The 21,624-nt window shown below is 38.8% G+C and overlaps 1 long non-coding RNA gene and 1 pseudogene across 1 annotated transcript; both read right to left on the minus strand.

Annotated features, from left to right (window-relative positions):
- Positions 1–4,577: 4,577 nt before the first annotated feature.
- LOC149231049 (uncharacterized) lies at positions 4,578–17,356 on the minus strand (annotated as a pseudogene).
- On the minus strand, positions 6,008–6,419 carry LOC149231050 (uncharacterized). Its single transcript, XR_016247416.1, has 2 exons — positions 6,292–6,419; positions 6,008–6,185 (listed from the first exon to the last, which is right to left on the minus strand). It is a non-coding gene; the product is annotated as an uncharacterized LOC149231050 (long non-coding RNA).
- Positions 17,357–21,624: the final 4,268 nt, after the last annotated feature.

Raw genomic sequence — 21,624 nt, forward strand, 5'->3', positions numbered from 1 at the left:
ACATCGTCGTTCTGACTTGGTAAGTTTGGTGCTGACATAATTTCTGACAAGCATAACTTTTTGAACAATAGATTGTCCATAATGTATTCATAACGTGCTGGCATAATGTGCAATGGCATTATTCTCATAAACTGCACCCTCTTCTGTCTCCATACCATTCCATCTGTTGAATTTACGCAGCTTAGAAATCCAACGCATCTCAGAAATATAACGCTGCCTGTTTTTTCCGAACCTTTACAACAAATTTCTCCTTATATCTAGGATGATTAGCTTCCCTTGCGGCCAATATTGGGCCGTCATTGCATTCAGTGATAAAGATATCTTTATCGCTTGCATTTCCACTTGAAGAAGCACAACATTGTATTATATTCATATTATACACATCCATGCCCTTGTATTTTGATTGAGAATCTATAGACTAGCAATTGTCCCAAAAGGTACAAAGAGAGGCCGATAGGATTATTAATTTGGAATTGTAAAATTTAGTAGCAAATATTGCAGAGGGAAATCCCATGATATTACAGAATGAAATCCCATCCTATTACAAGTAAAACTGAGAACCAATCTTGTAGAGTGAAATGCCATCATATTACAAAATGAAATCTCATTATACCACAATACAAGTAAAACTGAAACCAATCTTGTAGAGTGAAATCCCATCATATTACAAAATGAAATCTCATTATATAGGATTTATTAGGGTCATTACAGAGAAAATTAGCATAAGTGGAGAGTTGATTCAGAAGGTATGACATGGACTCTGTAGAGTGAATCCCCTAATCTTGTAGAGTGAATCCCATCATATTACAGAATGAAATAGAAGTCTAAAGGATTTATCAGAGACATTACAAAGAACGCTATCACATTGGAGAGCTGCTTCACAAGGCAGGACATGGATTCTGCTTATTCACCACAGAAACTCTTGTTGTTGAAGATGAGAAGCAGCACAAAAGTAAGTCATTCCACAACTACTACAAACTTACAACAATATTAACATCCTGCAAATATTCTCATCTATGAGGAGCTTTGGGGGCCTATAGATTACAAGAGAATAGCATAAATTCTTTACTAAACATGTTAGTAGCGTACTGATCATCTTGGCGGTTGGAGACAGAACTGGTGTTGAAGCTCTCTTTCCTCACAAACCGAGCAGGGGCTTTCTTGTCATAATTCTGAGTACAAAATTTGACTGTCATTTTCTGCATCTTTCTATTTATATACATTGTTTGAACTCCTGTACAAAATTTCCCACAGAAGAGAAACAAAAGATATTACAATCATATTGTAAGAGAAATGATCTGGCTACTAACAAATGAAAACCAACATGAAATGATGATCTGTATTAACTGCATGTGGGCATCAGACTGTCCTTGTACAGTGACTTAAGCTATTTGGCCAGCAAGAAATGAAAAGAATTCAAAACAAAGATGTTATTACTAATCAAGTTTGACACAAGAATAGATATGCATATTAAGGGACACAAACCACCTTTAAAGGAAAAGAAACAAATAATACTAAGATCCCCAGATATATATATATAACAATAGTGTGGAGTTATTTCAACGAGGCTTGTCAAGGTAATCCCAACTATTGTGGATCACGAGGCATTACTTTAAGAGACAATTACGAGATCAGTTTCAAAGCAGAGCTGTAGGAGATGGATCAGACAACAGAGCAGAACTTTATGCTTTTTGGTAGATTCCGAAAATAGCAATAGAGAAAGGTTTAAATTGTCTACAGGTGATAAGAGATTCCAAACACATTGCAGAGAGGTCAAATGGAAATTTTAATCAGGAAAATTTGCCGCTGGCCCATCATTGGATGGAATCAGAGAAGCAAGGAAAAATTCCATTTCAGCATGTCTGCAAGGGATAAATATGAAGGCTGATATATTGTCCAAGTAAGCACTGAGGATGCAGAACAGATGGATGGAGATGATTGAATACCCCATCTGGACCTTCTCATTCAATCTATTTCTAATCAAGCTATTATAGTAATGACCTTTTGGATGGCTGTTTTGGAAGCAGTGTGTTGTAAAATTTCCATGTTTAAGAAACTAATCGTAAGTAGTTTTCTTTGGTGTCTTGAAAAACCTGGAGGATTGCATTAGGTGAAGGTTTTTGAAATTTCTTAATAGTTCATGTATGGCACAAAACACATCAGAGGGTTGGTGGATGGGAGATCGCTGAAGAAGCTGTGGTCTCTTTCCCAATTTCCCTGTGATCCCAGTTTCTGTGGGAAAACTCTCAACATCCAATAAAGGTTGCCAACTACACTCAAGGGAATCAAGTTTTTCTTAAACTCTAAATGAAATTTTGTTTTTTCCTTCTAGCAGAACCCTTTCATTCAGATGTGCTTTTGCATGCTGCAATCTAGAAAAACTTGTTGTCACTTTCATCTTGCCAAAACATGAAGAGTGTAAATTTCAGACAATAATCTAAAAAGATTTTGCGAACAATTTTTGTCACGTTTATCAAGCCAAAGCATGAAGACTCTAAGCTTCAGAGAAAATTCCATCTTTCAAATTAAACAACATAACATTACAAAACATGCAAGTCCAGAACATAATTTTTTTTAAACTCACAAAACTAATTTCATTACTAATAATTGGACAAAAGTTAAAACATTGCTTCCTGGAAGAGGGCACATATAGATATATATTAAAGAAAGGATTGACACGAAAATAAAACACAAATCTCTGTTCTTAAAGTAGTCTTAAGCATGGAATACAATTCAGATTATTTTTTCTGGCTGACTACCGACCCTAAAGAGAGGGGAATTAGTTTAAAAATGTTTTGCCTGCTGGAAACCACATTGAGCTAGCACATAATCCAACTACCAATTAACTCATAAAGTCACATTTAACTTCAGATACAAGGCATCACACTAGATATATGGAAGCTTATGTAACAGAAGCTACACATAATGATTTGATCTTAGAGAAAAGCACAACTCAACAAAACATAGTATGTAATTGTACCTCAGCCAAGGAATTGTGCAGATTGAGCTCCTCCTCAGTCGCTTTTTGTAGCTCACTGATTGATGATTTATCATCGTCATCATCTACGCAATCCTCTGCCATCTTGTACCTATATGCAACCCATGAAAGCATCCATTTAGGCACACATTTATATTCAATACAAATCTATGGCTTGGTGTATAAAGAAAGAAAAGCCAACAACCAGAGTCGTCTTTCTTGTATTTATTTAAATTCATCAATTTGTGAATATAACTATTAATGGCTGATAACAAGTTCAAAACACAAAGATGTACAGTACATGACATGTGCAACAACACCCTCAGTGAGAATTCCTATGGCTAAATACCAACTGTGTTTGCAATTGTAGCAAATGACAAGCCATTTGATTAAAGACTGCCCTCTTGAATATCTTGCACTGTAGAGGAAACAAAAGTTAAAAACCCAGCCTGTGTCATCTTCGTCAAGTATATTTGAGGCCCAAGGACCTCACACAAACATCTATGTTTAACGCAGAATACTAATGTAAGATTTGGTAATAATAAAAAATGTCAACAATCAGACTTGTAATTCTCTTATTTCTTTATTATATATTCATCTCTTCGAGAAAACACAGAGATACAGAGCGTGAGATGTGCAATAAATTTTGCCCGCCAAGTTTTGTGCATTATTGAATATCTTATTATAATAAACTACATTAATAACAACCACAAAGAAAACATCCACAAGGCATGAGACTAAAATTATTTCAGCCAAAAACCTATTGCATATCCATTTTAAGTATATTGAATGGCACATTTCAATTGCTCAGATTCAGTTAACCCTTAACATACGCTCAGGTCCATCTCTGCACTTCAGTATCTGGTGTCCAACACTAAGAGTATTATCAATTATATGGAAATTCATTTCTCAGTGTTAATTGATTGATCAAATATAATTCCTTACATTGAACTGGGAGTTATATATAGATAGCAACCTAACAAGTTTATGTAATATGCACAGCTCAAGTGTTTACACATCCTAAGTTTGTTATACAAATTTGGATACTTGGATATGTTTCTAGTTTGGAATTCAAGCTTTTTTCAGAAACAAGAATAGAAACAAGAATTGTAACTTGATCAATACCAACTTACCATTCAATTAAGAGCAGTGGACAACAGACTTCAACAGACTTCATCTGAAGGCATGATGCAAGAACATACTGTTAAACAACCCGCTGTGTCCAGACTCCAGCTATTCTCAAAATAGAATGCATATCATACAAAAACAGCTAATTTATTTATGAGATACAAGAGGTTGCAATAGGCAAAAGCCATGAGTGGCAACAAAAGAAAAAGGTTCCTGCTTCATAAGCACATGCTCTCGAGCTATGATACATACAACGCATGATTTATGAGAATGCGACCCAACTTTAAGCATAGATTGCACTATGGGCCATGATGTTCTACTGACAGAAAGGTCATGGTTTCCCATTCTACCATTCCGGCAACTTATTAATTTCTCCAAAAAAATACCATCTCAGCCCTGGTTAAGGGGGTATATGCTAAGAACATATAATAAACTCTTCTTTTCAGCAGGTCTTCCTGCTATTTATGTATCAACCAATTCAACAATCCACCTCCCATTTTGCAGGAAATGGCACCGAGGAAACAAATTTTACAACATCCAGAGAAGTAGATTACTTGTTGATGCTATCCCTTGCTGACCCCTGTGCTTCTATCTGTTGCATACCCATTTGCAAGCAGGTAGGCATAAAGAAGATGATTCCAGGTGTCTGGCATCCCAGGTAGACACCAATGGCTGCAATCTTGCCTGTACATCGGAGCTATTCCTTGTCCTTCCCCTAAATAATACAATGAGGGATGACCATCCTTCCTGAATTCTGTTAAGTATGTTATGTTCAATAACTGAGCATTCTTCTTGCCACTGAGTTGTTTGATTGCTTCAGACATGATTTGATTACTTACTAGCTCCCTTTGAAACCAAGTAGAATTTACCTCTGCCCGAGTTTCCTTATGACACTGCCCTCCAGTATTCCATGACCCTCCTCTGCATTTAAAGATGTCAAACAAGACACTTGATGTCAGAGATTCAGCTTTGCAATACAAGTAGCCTTGAAAGTCATCAAATCCTACCATTTAAGAGGAAAGCATGGTGTAGTGTTTGTGCCCTGAGTTTCACCAGCTCAAAATCAAAATCAAAATATTACATAGAAGAATGGTTTTAATTTCCTTTTTCATGTCCATTACATACATTCTCCATCTTCTGAACTGAAAGCATTTGCCAGCAAATTTTATGAATAAATCATTTCTCTAAGTTTAGATCAGTGAAGCCAAAACTACCTGAAGTGAACAGGAGAATAACTGCACAAGAACACATGGGTTTTCTCAGATTTGGCATGCTAGAGGACCCATTGAACCCATGTCTTCATTGCTCTCCTAAGTCCAGTTTCGACATCCATCTTCATGTCCACAGTATTGCCCTCCTGGAAATAACAACCCCTGCAAAAAACTTCTATCAAAATATTCCAATCCCCTCAAACTGACATAGTTTCTTCTCTCAGAAACTAAAGACCAAAAAACCATGCATACCCTCTTATTGTCTTCCTATAGTTCCACTAGTGTCCTGTGTTGAAGATGAGCACATCTACATTAGACCAAAGATGTGAAGTATAATCCATGGCATTGACTTTAAGCGTGGTTTGAACCTCAGGAGGAGCTCCCCTAGGCGGGCGGCCCTGGAAAACCAAAAACGGTGACATGTAATATTCTACTGTACAATTATAATCTTCAAATTCGAAGGACAAAAATCCCTTGTGCTTTGTGATGGGATTTCCGTGGACTTCGTAAATCCGGGACTTGTTCGGGATTGCTCCGGATAGCATGCAAATCAGAGACTCCCACTGGTTCCTTCCAATGGAATCCCCTACAAACACCACACGACTGTTCCGAATCCTTTTTCATGTCCATTACATACATTCTCCATCTTCTGAACTGAAAGCATTTGCCAGCAAATTTTATGAATAAATCATTTCTCTAAGTTTAGACCAGTGAAGCCAAAACTACCTGAAGTGAACAGGAGAATAACTGCGCAAGAACACATGGGTTTTCTCAGATTTGGCATGCTGGAGGACCCATTGAACCCATGTCTTCATTGCTCTCCTAAGTCCAGTTTCGACATCCATCTTCATGTCCACAGTATTGCCCTCCTAGAAATAACAACCCCTGCAAAAAACTTCTATCAAAATATTCCAATCCCCTCAAACTGACATAGTTTCTTCTCTCAAAAACTAAAGACCAAAAAACCATGCATACCCTCTTATTGTCTTCTCATAGTTCCACCAGTGTCCTGTGTTGAAGATGAGCACATCTACATTAGACCAAAGATGTGAAGTATAATCCATGGCATTGACTTTAAGCGTGGTTCGAACCTCAGGAGGAGCTCCCCCAGGCGGGCGGCCCTGGAAAACCAAAAACGGTGACATGTAATATTCTACTGTACAATTATAATCTTCAAATTTGAAGGACAGAAATCCCTTGTGCTTTGTGATGGGATTTCCGTGGACTTGTTCGGGATTGCTCCGAATAGCATGCAAATCAGAGACTCCCACTGGTTCCTTCCAATGGAATCCCCTACAAACACCACACGACTGTTTCGAATCCTCTCCAGAAAAGTGTTTGCATTGAACCTGAAGTTCAATTCAAACAAGATATTAAATCTATCTGATGAATGTTGAGAAGAATATGAGCTCAGAAATACACGCACAGATAAACCAGAGATTTCAAACTTTTAAAGACACAGCATTTAGCATCAAAGGTCTGAGGGACCGGAAAGAACAGAGCTCATGGCGAGGCCGTGTAAAATGTTTTCACAGGACCAAGAAGGAGAAAGGATGAAGCATGGACCAAGAAGGAGAAAGGATGAAGCATGCCCTCCTGGTTTTCGGCCTCGATCTGATCTGTAACGGCACTTGCCCTTATTTTGCGATGGCTAGGTCGTGCAGCATGAACTCCCGTAATACGCAGGTAATGAGGTGTCGTAAAAAGTCAGTTCCTGAACAAATACGCAAACAAATTGCTCGCTCTATACCCGCTAAGTCGTTTCCCTGAACAAATACGAAAAACATTGCCCACTCCGCCAGGTGTCAGCATGAGAATAAGCCTGAACAAATACTAAGCAAATTGCCCAGTCCGCCAGGTGTCAGCGTGAGAATTAAAAGGACGACGAAAGTCCTTTTCAAAGGAAGGCCTATCGGCCTAAAAATACTTCACCTTCACATGCTTGAACATTGTTTTTGTTTGGAGATTCAACGTTTTTACCAGTTTCAACGAAGAAACCACTTAAAATTTCCAAGGCAGTGATCCCTTGCATACTGCTGTCATTGTGTTTCTCATCATAAGCTTGTGACAAATTATACAAATTCTCTTGGGCAATTCCTTCAGCGTCATCCCTTATACATCTTATATAATTCTGCTTCTCTTTTACAATCAGAGAGCATCCTTCCTAGGATTCCAACAATGTGTTGACATCATTTTTGTCTATCATCTTGTCTCCATCACTTACATGAATATTCTGATTTTTGATACCTTCCAAAATAACCAATAATTGTATTTCTTCACAATTTGATAGTAATAGTTTATGCACAAATGCAACTCCAGAAATCATATGCCCCTCCAAATTTTGTATGCTTAATTTGTCATCAACTGGAAAACAGTCTCTAGATTTCCCTTCCCAAAAACAAATGGCTTCCTCTTTTGTATGGGGATTGCATGCCAGAGAATTGTCTACAATAATTTGTTTTTCATGTTCCAAGCAAGCACAACGCTTCTTCAAGGTTTCTACTTCACTTGATAATTCGAAGCAATGTTCCTTTTCCTTCTTCAGCTTTAGTTCAAGCTCTTGAGCATGCTCTTCCATCATCTTGACTTACACTTCATGGTCCTTCAACATACTGGCTAATGCTTCTGTATAGATGGCCATAAGTTGTTCACGGTTTTTAAGCTCTTTATGATTCAATGCACGTTCAATCTCAATGGATATTCTCTCTTTGAGTTCCTCTTCAGTGAACACTAAAACTGAAGAAGAATCCCTGATACATGGTTTCTCTTCCCCTTTATCAGGTGCACTCTCAGACGAAGGACTACCAGATGAACTTTTGTCCTTGACCAAAGCAATGGAATCTTCATTCCTTTCTTTGTCATCCACTTTTGTCTTGTTGTGCAAACTTTGGGCATTTAATTGTTCCTTATTATGGCCAAACTCTTGACTACTAGAGTGAGAGAAAAAAAATTCCTCCTCTTCGGCACAGTCCTTTAGGCAATATTCTTGAAACTCTTTTAGCTCGAGGCAAAGCAGTCGAACTTTATATTTACATAAGGCCAACTAAACTTTATATTTACATAATATGAAGCTTGTTGAAGAGAAAACGCTGTATCAACTTAATTATCCCCCCCCGGGTTCACATTTAACACCATAACCATTCGACCCTTGGCTTCCAAATAGTCTTTCAAATACTTTGTTAGCAAGGAACTGTGATAATGCTACTCTAATATTGACTAGATGATTTCCATGCTGCTTAGAGAAGCTCTTACCACTTTTATACCCTCAAAATAACTGATGCTTATATGATTTTCCTACTTCTTTGCATAACAATCTCATGACATCCTACACATAACCCATAGAGCCAGTGGATCACATTTATTGGCCAATCATGTCTTTAAGGAACATTGTCTTCTCATGAGGTACCACTTCTCTAACATGGAGTTTGACAAGACTGTTCATTGCTTCATGAGAAACTCCCCCTGAGATCATGACAGATTCATTATGTTATTGAAATCATAGGATGTTCATTTTTCTTCCTCTTCCATACTTTGGCAGGTTGTTTTCTACTATCTACATTTCTTTTTGATTCAGAGTTTGGTCTAGTTTGATTTGCCTCCATCATCTGTTTAGGATTCTTTAGGATATATGGTAGCCTGCAGTTATTGGCTTTGTGTCCAAGGTTGTGACATAGATAACATCTTATTTGACTAAGGTATGGTTGAGTTGGGGTGCGCTTTTTGTGCCTTTTTTACATATAGTTTACATTCAACAAGTTTATGTCCAAATTCATTGCACAAATAACAATAACCGTGGAAAGGTTTTGTGTACATGATGAATGTCTATCTTCTCTGCTTGCTTTATTGAGAGAGTCGTCTCATTTGCTGCATCTTTTCCTGATTAAACTTGATTTTATTTGTCTTACATTTTGCTGTAATGTGTCCAGGTTCATGGAAAGAAAAACACTTCATATATTTTCTAGGTGAAAATAATCTCCTTTGAGATCTTCCGAATTTGTTCAACTCATCTCTAGAAGGAAATGACCTTTTTGCAAAATTACGACTCACTCTTTGACTCTTGTTGTCGCTGCTTGGTACTGTTTGCCTCTTTGTTATTTACTCTGCTTGTACCTTCCTCTAGTGGTTTTTTCAGGGTTGCTTCCTTATCCTCTATGGATGCCTTGAAGCTACTGCTCTTTTCTTCTGAGTCTTTCATCAATGTTATCTCCTCTCCTAGCTGTTTATAGAACTTGTTCTTTTGATCTAACTCTCTTATGGCTGAATCAACCTCATCTTCTAGTTTTTACATTGTAGGTCTCTCTCCTTGAGTTTACTACATATCACCTCTTCTAGTCTCCTTTCTTCTTCAAGTTGTGTCTTCAGGCTGACAATTTCCTCCTTGTATTCATGCTCTTTCGAATCACATATCTGCGTGAGTTTCTTCAGATATTTGTTTTCATTCTTCAATCTCTCTATATAAGCCAATGATAAGTCAAGCCTGGATTGATTTTCATTTGCCTTTTCTTGAAGAGAGTTAAATACATTCGCACATGTAGAGGTTTCATTTAACTGAACACTTTCTCTTTGGCAAGTTTTTTCCTCCTTCCTCTTTTTCTTTCCTTTCTCTACACTGTTTCCGCTAGCCTCTTCATACATGAGCTGCAATCTATCCCAAATTTCTTTTGCAGACGTTAAATCTATTATTGTATCAAGATCTTTATTATGAATATTTTTATATATAACACATTTTGCCTTAGCATTCCATTGTTTTTCTTGCACAGAGGGAGAATCTTTGCAGTAGCCATCACATACTAGTTTCCATAGACTAGGTTCGTAAGATATCAATTCGGTTTTAACCTTATCTCTCCACTCATGAAAGTTTGCTGCACTCAACACAGGTACACTTTGATAGTCCATGACTCAACCAGATCTACCTTCAAGCTGTTAGGCTTATATAGAAGGAACCGACTTTGATACCAATTGTTGAAAACTTGACTAAACTGAGAGGGCAGGGAGGCAGGGTGGGATGAATTAGTTTAGTATATACATGGACATTAAATTTCCTTTCATTGATATCATTAATTGATACATAACATGAGCAACTTAACAAATAATAACCAACATATGAATATGTGATCAACAAGTAATAAGCAAACCAAACCAGATACATGAACACATAATAACAACACACATTGACACCATATATATGTGGAAACCCATAAAGGGAGAAAACCACGGTTTTATTATTGTTGTGATGCAAAGGCAAGCTCCTACTCCTTATTACATCTGATTTTCTGTAGGCCCCAACCTACAGGAGGCTGCTACCTCCATTTTCTGCAAGCTGCAACATGCAAGGAAGCTCCAACTCCCATATGTTTTCTGTAGGCTACAACCCACAGGAGGCTCCTACCTCAACCAACTCCAACTGGATATTTATCAAGCTTCAACTTGAAAGGAAACTACCATCCCCTGATGCAAACAAGAAACAACAATGTGTTGGTTTACCTGGTCATAAATTCTGCATGTCTCCACCTTCATTTTTGCCCGTTATTCCCTTCAAATCGACATCACATCAGCGCCATATGTGCCATATAACTAGTAGATAAGAGCTCTATCATCTCTCTCACATTCTCCCATTCCCTACCATCACATATGCCTTCCAAAATCACATATTTTATAGAGATAATTTATTGGATGTTTGTATCCCACATAGGAATATGAAGTGAATAGGCTTGACTCTTTGCCTTCCACTCATTCGTTTCCAAACTCTTAATATATTGAATATTAGAGAAAAAATAGATAATTCATCCAATATTCATTTCAGCCACATGCACTCATTAAATGAATCAACCTAATGCCAACATCAAATACCAATCTCTTTCTCATTAATGCATCACACAAATCTTTGACTTTTCCTTGGAGTCTTGCCTTTGCATTACAACAACTAAGCTTAATGAACAATTTTACATCACAACAGATTATGTAATATAGTAACCTTTGCAACATTATCAAAACATTTAATGTATCATAACTCTTCCTCCTCCTTCTGCTCTTTTGACTTCACTTACTGCTTGCTTCTCCTTGTGCTGCTATTCTTTGTGTTGCTGCCCTTGCATCCCTTGCTACTCCTTGTGATGCTCTTTTGTTTGCTTCACATTTGCCATCAATGACAATATTGCCAACATGCAATGTGGAATTTGCAAGAACAAACTTCCCTGCATGTTACATGGCCATTTTGGATACAGTTTCACAGTGTTTTTGGATACAATTCAACAAACAATTGAACATATGGTTTAATATAATAGTTAAATATACATTTTGTTTAATTATGGTTTACTTACAATTTATTGTGCTTGACTTTTAATTGCATGTGCTTGTTTTGTAGTTTCCAACTCAAAGTAGCGAGTACATACATTCTTGGATACATATACCAACAAAGAAATACATAGAGATATTTTCATGGTTGATTATACATACAAAGTTATGGTTATGCCTTCACATTTATGGTTGATTACACATAAAAAGTTGTAGTTGTGCCTTGACATTTATGGTTGATTACACATACAATTAGTTGGAATACATTCCAACAAACATATATGAAGGCAAGTATTGCTTCACATACATAGCACATATGCATTGCAATCATATGCTAGTAACAATGCATAACGAAATAAAAACAATCCTGCAAATAGTACATTAGACTAAAACTAGGAAAAACACGATACAAAAAAGTTAAAACAACTTGGAATTGAATGGAAACAAACAAAAAATAAATCTAAAAAGAAGGAATACAATGCATGGTCACATTGGGCTGCGAGAAATTTTACGTGCTGCATTTTGAAATTTTCTTGCAGCTTAGTACGTAGCTTTATTCATACAAATTTATTTTATTGCTTATATAAGACAACATTTGTTAAGGAAATAAAAACATTAAATTGTATTTAGTATGAAAACTGAATCCAAATTTTTAGAACCATTCCTGATTTTAATTTTAAGAAATGGATTCCACTTCTCATGATTTTAGAAGTAGACTGATCCTTGCCATATGTTCTCATAATTTGAAAAATCTCTAGGAAAAAGTAACCCCAAAAAAAGAATAACAACTGGGCTGGGATCTAACTTAGTTTTTTTTTTTGGTATAACAAGAACGGTTAATGTATTTATTGCCAAAAGTGGAGCAAGCTCCTATTACAATCGACAATAGCTTTTAAAAACTGAGCAAAGAGAATGAGCTGATGGTAGTCCCTTCCCCTAAGCTTTAATTCAAAAGTTCTGTGAGTTCTTTGGCTAATCTTGCTTTCTGTCTTACATTTTGTCTCTGGGAGAGCAAATTCTGTGACCTCTTTCTTATGTTTTTCTTTTTGGTGATCCTTTAGTTTTCCATTCCTTCTGCTATTGTTTGATCTGCTTGCTGTTCCTTCGGTTGCTATCCCTTCGGCCTGCTGTTCCTTCAAATTGCCGTTCCTTTGGCTTGCTGTTCCTTTGGACGCTGTTCCTTCGAACTGTTGTTCCTTTGGCCTGTTGTTCCTTAGGGCGCTGTTCCTTTTGTTGCTGTGCCTTTGGCCTGCTGTCCCTTAGAGTGTTGTTCCTTTTGTTGCTGTGCCTTTGGCCTGCTGTTCCTTCGGCCTGCTGTTCCTTCGGGCTGCTGTTCCTTCGGATGCTATTCCTTCGGATTGCTGTTCCTTTGCTTTGCTGTTCCTTCGGCCTGCTCTTCCTTAGGGTGTTGTTCCTTCTGTCGCTGTGCCTTCGACCTGCTGTTGCTTCAGGTGATGTTCCTTCAACCTGCTGTTCCCGGGTTCCCCTTGGACACTCCATCGGAGAGGATCAATCCTCCTGCACCTGCAGTTCCTGGGTTCCCCTTGGACACTCCATCAAAGAAGATAGTGGCTTTTGAGGTTCCCTGCCACCACTTGAGAAAGTCGCGTTCAGTGAGACGCAGCCGCCAGGTTGGAGCATTCATCGGTTTGCTGACTGTATCTTTCCTTCACCTAACACACAAAATCCTATCCACTCAGAAGCTTCTGGAGGTAGAGGGGTGGCAAAGACTGTTTTATCTACTATTTCCAACATGATGGATTTAACTTTGGCAGCCACTTCCACTGAGTTCGGGAGCCTGTTGTTGAAAACACAATCGTTTCTAGCCAACCATACTTTCCACCAAAGGCATTTTGAAATAGCTTGCCAAATGTTTTTCTAGACTATGTTTTTAGTTTTTTTCTTCGGGTTTTGCTCTGCCTAGGAGGTGAAGAGGACGATGACTGATATCTGGGGGGGGCACTTAATCCATGGAGGACCATCTTCCAGACTACTTGAGTGAATTCACAGTGAACCATTAAGTGATCAGAGGTTTCGATAGCAAAATTGCATAGGCTGCATCTAAAGGGGTAGTGGAACCTTATTTTATTTAGATTTTCTCCTGTTAGAGCCCTTTTGTGCATGAGTAACCAAGTGAAAAAATTCACCTTTGGTAGACTAAAGGGGGACCAAACGGATTTCCAGAGCTTCAGGGTTAGCAAAGGGGCATGTATAACTTGTAAAGAGGAGAATCCTTGAGTTGTTGTATATATTCTGGTTCTTCCCCACCCCCATTTGTCTTTGGATGAGTGATGGACAGGGGCGAGACCAGAGAGTGTTGCAGATAAGAAGTTTTTTTGGGCTTTCAGGTGGTCGGGAACCCCTAGGAAAGTCCAACCTGCCCAGTTCCCTTTGTTGTCCCAAGAACAAATATCTGCTAGCCGAAGGAGACCTTTGTTGATTAGCCAGATCTTTATATCGTTGCAGGGGTTTAGGGTGGCCAAAGGGGCATTCCCTTGAATAGTATCCTCCCACAATAGTGTTATTTTTCCATTTCCTGGAATTCTATATAAGTGCTGCTATACGTGGTCGATGCTTCTTCTGACTAAATTCCATATTGTTGTTCCTGTTGGAGTAGATGCTGTTGTGAGGTTTCTCAGTGATCTTCCCTTTAGATATTTCTTCCAGAGGATCTTACTGACAGGATGATTTTTATCTGCATACAATTGCCATGTGATTTTTCCACCAAGAGCCAGATTTGCTAGGCCTGGATCTCGTATGTGTAACCCGCCTTGCTGGAGTAGTCTTTTTAGGATATCCCAACTTACCAGATGTAACTTGCTCTGATTTCCCTTGCCTTCGTTCCAAAGAAAGTCCCGAAGGAGCTTGGAGATCTGTTCCGTGATAGTCTTGGGTGCTAGCAGGAGGGAAGACTGGAATATGGGGAGGGCGGAGAGGATTGCCTTTATCAAAACCATCTTCCCAGCCTTTGTGAGCCATTGGCCTCCCCAGTAAGCTATTTTTGCTTTTATCTTGCTTATTACTTCCATCCAGAGGGAGGGAGGGCTTTGTCCCAAGGTTAAGGGAAGGTCTAGGTATTTGATCTTTTCCCATTTGTCATACCCAGGGAAACCCAATGTGTAGGCAATTTGAAGGATAGTTGGATGATTTACATTCTAGCTGTAGACAACACTTTTTCTTTTGTTGATCAAGGCTCCTGAGATTAAGTAGTAGTGATGAAGAATTTCTTTGAAAGCTTTTGCTATCTTAATCGAGACACCTCCCAGAAGGAGAGAATCATCCGCAAAAAGGGCATGATTTATTGAGTCCACTCCTCTTGCTGCCTTGATGCCTGGGATAGAGCCTAATTTCATTTTCATTGTTAGCTTTCTGCTTAGGGTTTCTGCCAACAAGATATAAAGAAAGGGTGACAATGGGCACCCTTGGCAGAGCCCTCTTGAAGCTTGAGAAAAGTCAGAAGGTCTGCCTTTGACCAGGGGCGCTATCCAAGGTCTGTGAGTGCAGGGTTTTATCAAGTTGACAAACTCGGCACTAAAACTGAAGGAGAGAAGGATTTTATAAAGGAATGAAAGTTTGACCTGGTCAAATGCATTTGACATATCCAACTTGATGAGCATGCCTTTTTCCTTTTGAGTGTGGTTGGAGTGGAGGGCTTCTTGCGCTTGGATCACATTGTCTATGAGGTGTCTTCCTTTGAGACAACTACCCTGCAGAGGGGAGATTAGGTTCCCTAACAGAAGCTTGATTCTATTGGCTAGGAGTTTGGCAAGAATCTTGTAAGAGGCATTGTAGAGAGATATAGGCCAGAATCTGTCAAAAGTTTCAGGGTTAACTTCTTTCGGGATTAGAGCGAGGAAGGTGGAGTTGGTGCACCCTCCCACTTTGGCTTTCTTTTGAAAGGCTTTTACCATTCTGAGGAGATCTAATTTTATTACATTCCAGCAAGCTCTATAAAAATGAATGGTGAAGCCATTCGGCTCAGGGGCTTTATCTGGCTCCATTGACTAAATGACTTCCACTATCTCTTTTTTTGAAAAAGGCTTCAATAACCCATCATTTAAATCTGCTGTGACAAGTGAGGGGATATTTGACAAAAAGTCAGTAGCCATGTCTTCATCGGAAGAACCATCCTCCTAGAACAGATGCTGATAATGAGATGTGGCGGCCTGTTTTATGAGCAATTGTCCTTTGATAACTTCCCCCTCACTGGTGGATATTTCGGAAATGTGATTTCGCGAGAGACGAGCTCTACATTGTTTGTGAAAGAATGCTGTGTTTCTGTCTCCAGCTTGCAGCCAGAGGCTGCGAGACTCCAGGCGCCAGTATTCCTCTTCCTTTCAAAAGGAAAGAAAAGAGTTGAACTGGGCGTTCTGTTCGAGGAGCAACTGAGCTTTGGTGATTTCAGTTCCTTCCATGCCTAACTAAATCTCGGCTAGGGTCTGTACAACCTTTTGTCTTGTGCTCGTTGGAGTGGATAGAGGTTTTTTTTTTTTTGCCCAGGATTTTAGAGCCATCTTAGCGTATTTGAGCTTGTGCTCCCACACAAAGTTGGGGGATCCTTCAACTGGTTGCGACCAAGCGAGAGTCACTGTGTCCATAAATCCCTCTCTCGATACCCAAAGAGGGCTGAATCTAAAGGGAATAGGTCCCAAGTCCTCCTCTTTTTCTATCAACAGCGAGATGGGATTGTGGTCAGATGTAATTTTGGGCAGTATTTTTGAAGAGATTAAATGCTTCCCCTCCATCAAAGTACTTTGAACCCGAAATCGGTCTAGACAAGCAACAATGTTGGCATTACCAACTCTATTGTTGGTCCAGGTATAACGACCTTTCTTGGGTTTGAGATCAAGTAGGTCCCATGCGAGAATCAGAGACTCCACCGAGACATGGAAGGGATCTTTACCGCATATTCCACCTTTTTTCTCGTTTGGATCTAGAGTGATGTTAAGGTCCCATGCCAGAATGATGTTTGGGGGGGAGTAGATTTCTAGGAAATTTGAAAGAGTATTCCAACAGTCCTTCTCTTCCAGAAAATTAACAAGAACATATAAATTGAAGAGAGCTAAAGAAATCTTACTTTGGAGGTGTAGAAGATCTGTGTATATCCAGTGTTGGGTTGCGAAGGAGCTCTTTAGCGGAAACATATCTTCCGACCATAAGGTTGCAAGGCCCCCTGAAGTACCTCGGGTGCTGATCGCTTTTCCTGAGTTCTTTTTCCTCTTGGTTCGACTTAACGATAGAAGAGCATTGTCTTCTATCTTTGTCTCTTGGAGAAAGAGGATATCTGAGGGTTCCATTCTTAATAAATCTTTTACTGCTTCTGCTTTCATAGGGTTCCCCAGGCCCTTGCAATTCCAAGAGACAATCTACATTATTTACTGTGGAAGGAAGGAGTAGACCCTCCCTTTGTGGGTCGGGTCCTTGTGTTTCTGCGTAATGACATTTCGATTGTGGACTTACTATCCTGCATCTTTAGTCGTTCCGCCTCTTCTTCTCTGATCTCCTTGCGAGACTTCCTTCCTGCCTTTTTATTGGGTCGCTTGAAAGAATCATCTTCGGAAGAACCAGGACTGTCTATCAGTTTTTTCTTTTTAGTCATTTCTGCGTATGAGGGTGGAGAAATGGCGCCTGCTGGAGGACCCTGATTTTCCTGCTGTGTTGCATCTACACAAGGGATTTCTGTAGTGGCTTCTCGCGTTTGTCCCTGAGATCTTGAGTTCATTTCTGCGTCTGCTATCTGCTCCATATTCTGTTGCACCTCTCCCTCTTCAAGTTCTGGTTGGTCGTCTGGAGGAATTAGTGCAGCAAAAGGATTGGAAGAGATGGTGGCATTCGCTGTGTCCTGGTCTTCGGGTAGGCTCTTCCCAACGGAGAGTCCTCCGTTCTCTGGATTCCATCCTTTCTTTTTTTCTCTGTTGGTCTATTTCGATGTGCCTAGTTTTCGGGCTTGTGTCCATTGATCGCCCTTGTCTTTTTTTGTTTCTTCCTCAGCTTTCTTCTTGCAGTTTTGAGTGAAGTGACCATAGCCGTGATAGTGTCGGCACTTAAAGGGACGCTGTTCATAATCAAGTTTCTGAATGTGAGACCAGCCAGCTATGGTAAGATTAATAGCCTCAGGCAACCCTATCTCCAGATCGACTTCAACACATATTCTGGCACACGAGTATTGTTCTCTCCTTTCAGCCTTGTCAATGTATTTCCCTAGTTTGTTCCCAATTGTTTCCATGGATTCCGAGTTCCAACAATGAAGTGGTAGGTGGGGTAACCTTACCCCAGACAGGAACGGATGAAGGAGTATCCTGGGAGGGATCAAAGTCCGACATCCATTTATTCAGATAGAGCCCTTGGGGGCCCATGAAATATGGACCGTTTTGGAAGATAAGATCTATGTCTTCTGCTAATTCAAAGACAAACACAATATATCCTCTGCCTACCAGATGACTTCAGATTCTTTCAGAGACAAGGGGCCTCTAGTTTCTCTGGACCCATCCATCAATGGCTTTGGGAGAGGGTCAAAGACCCATAAATTGATCAATAAGCCCGCGTTCTGCTAGATTCAGCGCTGTTTGACACGAGTGTTCCGCAGGCAATTCTACAGAGGGGGTGGATTCAGCTTTCTTAACAAACTTATGCTGATTCAAGGTAGCTTTCCTCTTACCGCAGGAGGCTACCAGTCGTTTGAAGGTCGCGATTTTAGGGGGGGGGGGAGGCCGAGGGCCCCCTCCGGCGTCCACGCTGGAGGACTCATATTTTTTTCCAGATGAAGAGGCTAACCACGTAGAGCTTTCTCTATTCTCTTTCTGGTTGGCCTCAGCAGCAGGAGGCTGCCGAGGGAGGGTTCTGCAGAAGCAGTGGCGGCTAGGTCAAGGTTGAGTCTTGCCAATTATATTTATGTAAGCCACAGAGGCTAATTTGTTTGTGGCAGTAGACATTTTCTTAAGGAGAGACAAAATCCAACTCAGTTTTTAAAAGCCCCCAAAAATTTCAGTTAAAAAAATGCAAAAAATACAACTAAAAATGAAAGGAAAAAAGAAAACATATAAGCCACTAAGAAAAAGTGCCCTCAATTCTCCTTTTAACCCTTAAATTGAACAAAATTGAGATATAGAAGTGGCTATTTCACTAAAACATAACAAACCCACAAACTCCATCAAACCCAAATCCTTTGGCCTGTACATAAATACTTGAAAAATCCCAAAAACCCCAATAAAATTAGATAATAGAGATAAGAGGAAAACCATGTTAACTTTACCACTTAAGGCATCAGTATGCTGTTCTCAGGCCTACAAAGTAAAAGAGAAGACATGAACATAGTCATTTACTGTCTAGGGGAATCACAAGTTCGAATCACATGAGCACCAAGCATTTATGCAACCAAAATTTTTCAACTGATAATTTTCAAATATCACAACATTTAGTGATTAGATTACCCCTTTGAGCATGTTCTCAATTACTCAATGGTTGTTTATGGCCAAATTGAAAAGTTCTATGAGCCTTCTTCAAACAAGTAATTAGGGGAGAGGATTCTATTGTTGTGAAGGTAACCCACGAAAATTCTAATGACAACCCACAAAAAACCCAAAACGACAACCCATGAAAATTCCAATGGAAACCCACAAATTGCATATAAGCCACACAAGAACTCAAGATGAAGTCGAATGCACAAAAGCCACCGAGTTTAACAAGAAAAGGACCTACACAAGTACTCAAAAAGCATAATCGTGTGAATACCGAGAAAATTGATGTTTTGAGAAACAAAGTCGTATTTATGGTTGGAAGGATGAATAATCCTACTAGAGAACAATGAAGCCATTGCATCCAACCTCCAAACACTTGCTATAGCGAGTCGACTATTACGTCCATTGCTGGGTTGAAAAGGGACGAGTGAGTGAGTGAATGTGCAAAATGTTCTCTCCAAACATACACCATAATGTAGGAAATGGAAACCTGCAACATTGCCGTGCCACCCAAGAGCTAAACCTCCTCACTGTGCCCACACCCCATCTCTACAAACAAACATCACTCTATTACATGCAAGAATTGAACCTCCTTGTTGTTCCCACACCTCACCTCCACGACCCAACAACACCTCATTACGCACAAGAAATGGGCCAAACATGCACATGAACCAAAGGAGCAGAACACCCAAGTTTCTGGCTCGAACAATAATGAACGAAGAGGAAAACACCTTCTATAAGTCACCCAAAATGTCTTTCGAAACCATGCGATGTCCCCAAGATACCATACTCGATGTGAATTAGACACATGGTAGAGCCACATGGGCATGTGTTGTACGTAAGATGTGGCCCTCCAGGTGTCTCAAAAGGACCACACAGGGAGGCCACACAGCTACTGGCATCCCTCCTCTATACATGCACAAATCCCCTAGAAATAATGCAATTTTTGCATGTAATATACTCATCGTACTCGTGTGTATAGTGCCTAAGTGTTATTTTTTTTAATAAATTTTTTTATCCTTTAAATTTGTAGTGAACCTCTTTTTTTTTAATCTCTGAAGGAGCAACATCTACACTCAGATTAGTAATATTTTCTTCCTTGCAGCAAAATTAAACTTCTTGTTCAATTTGTTTTGGACACAGCGTGGCTAAAGGCTTAATTGTGGTCTCTGGTTTAAATATCAAAGAGCCTTTGGAAACCTTGTGGTAGTGGTAAAGGGTCAATAAATATGTTTCCAAGAAAAATGAAAATTTGACCAAAAGTATGTGGCTAAAGGCCAAGGATCACATTTTACTTTGACACCAAATCGGGCTCACTAAGTAGATATCGAAAATACTTAGAGATATAAAGAAACCAATTTATGATAAAATACTATGTATTTAACAAAGGTATGACATATGAGACCATTAAAAATGAATCCTTAATAAATATATATGTGAAATTGGAAGTGTCCTTTGAGAGCCTTTCTTTTGTTGTACACATTTCCACCATCCACACGTACTTACTGTCATTGTACCTTCAACACAATAATTTGACTGGGTACCCATAATCATACAATCGTGTTCGTATGATTTGAATTTGAATTTTAGTAAAATCACTTTTTATAATTAATTTTCTTTTCCAATTGTGGTATATTTAAAATAAAAATAAAAACAATTAATTAGAAAATAGAATTAAGAAAGAAAAAGAATGAGGAAATACTAACATAAGTTAACTCATATAGAGACGAGGCCAATAACATTATAAATCATCTTGGTAAAGTTGAGAAGGCACAGGAGGAGCTAGGAGAAGGACAAAAATAGTGCATAAAATTAATAAAGTAATAGAAAATGAAAACAAAATTGACATGTCGCTAGTAGAATCTAAGAATCCATGGAAAATTGTGTTAAGGATGAAAAATGGCATTAAGTATGAAATGAAATGACATGGATGCTTAGCTATCATGGTGAAATAATTGAGTAACTAAATAAAATTGTAAACACATTATTTGCAAAACCCAAAACCCTTGGCCCAGGGAAAATTTATACAAAGTTTATAATCACAAAATAAGAGTGATTAGGGAGATCAAGAACTATTAGAAATACATTTTTATGGTAGTAAGTATCACACAAAAATTCCTGGATGAAGTTTTTTTTCAAGAAATCATATTTTTTTTATAATCAAAATAAGATGGTAAGGATCGTAGAGGAGCAACTATGTGTGTCAAAAAAATAGAGGGTATTTTTGAATCAAACATAGATAAAAAAGATAAAATAATGACAATCTCCAACAACTTAGAAGGGGAAGCTTACTATTGGTTTCTATGGTGGACTAGATATTGTGATGCTCTTTAGAAAACAATCTTTAGGATCCATCTCATGAAAGTATATTCGCCGACATATTTCAAACCAACTAATGTAGTTCAAAATTGGACGATAAGATGGAGAAAATTTGATCAAGCAAAGGGTATATAAAGAGCAAAGAGTCTAAATAAAATAAGTGTTAGAAAATTATTAAAATAAATATAAATAACCATTAATGAATAATAATAATTTTTTATAAAAATGAACTAGGGGG

This window comes from Pinus tabuliformis, chromosome J (assembly GCF_031772625.1).
Source record: "Pinus tabuliformis cultivar Carrire ecotype Pingquan chromosome J, CPIR1, whole genome shotgun sequence".
NCBI lineage: Eukaryota > Viridiplantae > Streptophyta > Pinopsida > Pinales > Pinaceae > Pinus > Pinus tabuliformis.